The following is a 2,354-nucleotide window of genomic DNA, read 5'->3' on the forward strand; positions in this document are numbered from 1 at the left end:
GGGGGGGGGGGGTGGAATAGTATTAGTAAAAACTCAGAGAACTGGAAACATTCCCTCTGGTACCTGGGTCTACACTGAGATGCCCTGATAGATTTCCTTCAGCACGTGGAGAAATACATTTGCCACTGCTTGTCTTATCAGTTTCGGCCTTATTTCTGCTAAACATTCAAGAAGAAAGCTTCCCCTAGACTCAGAAGAAGTGACCTGCGTACGATGGGGTGCACACTTATTAACATTTTATCAGTCCCAAGCTGGAGGGTTGCAGTAGTTGCCAAAGACAAGCTTGTTGGCACAGTTTGTTTTCTTAATTACAAAAGAAGCAGTTTTGGTAACTTGAACTTCTCAGGAAATGATTAGCCAGCTCTACGAGCTGAACCCCAGTTCCCATCAGAAAACTTAAAAGTTTATCTGGCTAAAATAACTTGTAAATGAACTCATTTTTTTTTCCTTGCTTCTTTTTGTATTTCGTGCATTGTAGGCCCTAGCAATGATATTAGTTCTAGTGTGGGAAAATATTATAATTGAGATCTGGTAAGTTATTTGCAGACTTCAAGTTTTTCTTTACACTGTGCTGACATTTAGTACAGCCCCGGTGAGGGAAACAATGCTGCCATTCATGGCTCTAGACGTAGATTTCAATCGACTTAAGCGGGCACAATGAAACTTGGTCATTCACTGGTTACCCATATTGTGTTCTCAAATTTTCTCTCAGCAAAAGTATAATGACTCAGTATTGTATGGTCGCATAGACAAGGGCTCAGAACAAGAGACACTAGTTTTGTCTGACGGTGTGAGAAAGTCGTGAAGGGATCTTTTCTTCCAGATGGTGTTAAATTCAGCTGCCTTTTTAACATTGGCCTTGCACAGCAATCTGCTGCTCCCTTTTCACAAAGAATAAGCCTGGGTCCCTGCTAGTTAACATGCATACTCACGCAACCTGCAACTTCACTCCAACTGTTTTACAATGCGCTGGTATGCTAAATAAACTCGATCTGGCCTCTCTCAGCGCTAAAACTAGCCTTCAAAAAAACGGTCCACTGATATTTACACTCCCACCCCCGTCACGTAAAGCTGTATAGGGTTTGATTTTTATTTTTTTTTAATCTCCGCACAAGTTTTAAGAAAACGACACCTAACAGATACACAATCCAAGGAAACATTACTTGCTGCGTGAGCCTTAAAGCATAAACTTGGAGGGCATGCTGCCACATTTACACGTGCTCTCCTTTCTCAAGAAGAGAAGTTAGATTTGCGGGACAAAGGTGTGGGGGAGAAATGGGGCGCTTTGCTCCTAAAGCAGCGAAGGAGTAACAATAATAATAGTCATAACAGCCAAACGTGCTTTATTGATCGATAGTCACGTCACATCGAGAAGGTACAAAACAATTTTAAGACGACCAAGGCCAACACGCGATTATAATGCTGATATTTTTCTCGGGTGCTTTCCTTCGCAAATTTACATCAAAGGCCGAGGCGCAAGCAACAGCTTAAGTAAATTGACCTCGCTGAATGCCTAAGTAAACAATGGGTTTCCCCAGAAAACAGCTTATGGCCTTAATTGAAGCTCTTTGAGAAAGAAAACCGCGTACTTTGTCATGTAAATGTTAATTGTGGCAGGCAGGCAGTGTCTCTAGGTAAATAGCACCCCTGGACCGGCAGTCAATGAGAGGCGTGCGGGCACGCCGCGGTGAAAGGTTTGGTGGCACAAACACGTTTTCGGATGTAAATAAACAAGGGTCCGCTCGCCGCTGGCTGCGACTGTAAAACTTTGGCACGTGTAGCTCAGCCAAAACGGGGATTTACCTCAAAACAGCCCGGCCGGCACTGCCGGCAGCCACCGGGCGGGACACTCCGGCCAAAACTGCCGTGCGGGGAGGGTGAGGTGACTTTTGAGGCCAAATTCTTTATTTTAAATCGGCGGCACGCCTGCTGCTGCCGGGACCCGCTGGCTGATCCCTTCCTCTCACGGTTTGTGGCGTGAAAGGCAAATATTCCCCCTGTTAAACCCCAAAACGGTGTTTTATGTAAAGCAGACCAATTGCGAAGTTTAAATAAATAAATAAATAAATAAATAAATAATAAAATACAAAAAAAAAGCGCAGCATGGAGACCTCTGAGCCCCGTTCCCTTATCTCTGATCTTGTTTTAATCTGCCTTGGAGACGTCCGGTTTCTAACACCGTATCCTACGCCCGCGGTGCCTCTGGGAAGATGTTTAGGTCAAGTCCAAAGGAAAACGTTTCCCTCCACAATTAATTCTCCTCCATTTCTCTGCGAGAGGCACGCGGTAACGATAAAAACAGCTCTGCACCCCAAGTGGGGTGTGTAACAACCCCGGGGAAGCTGGGGGGGGGG

The sequence above is a fragment of the Athene cunicularia genome (assembly GCF_003259725.1).
Source record: "Athene cunicularia isolate RWA chromosome Z unlocalized genomic scaffold, athCun1 chrZ_part3, whole genome shotgun sequence".
Classification (NCBI taxonomy): Eukaryota; Metazoa; Chordata; class Aves; order Strigiformes; family Strigidae; genus Athene; species Athene cunicularia.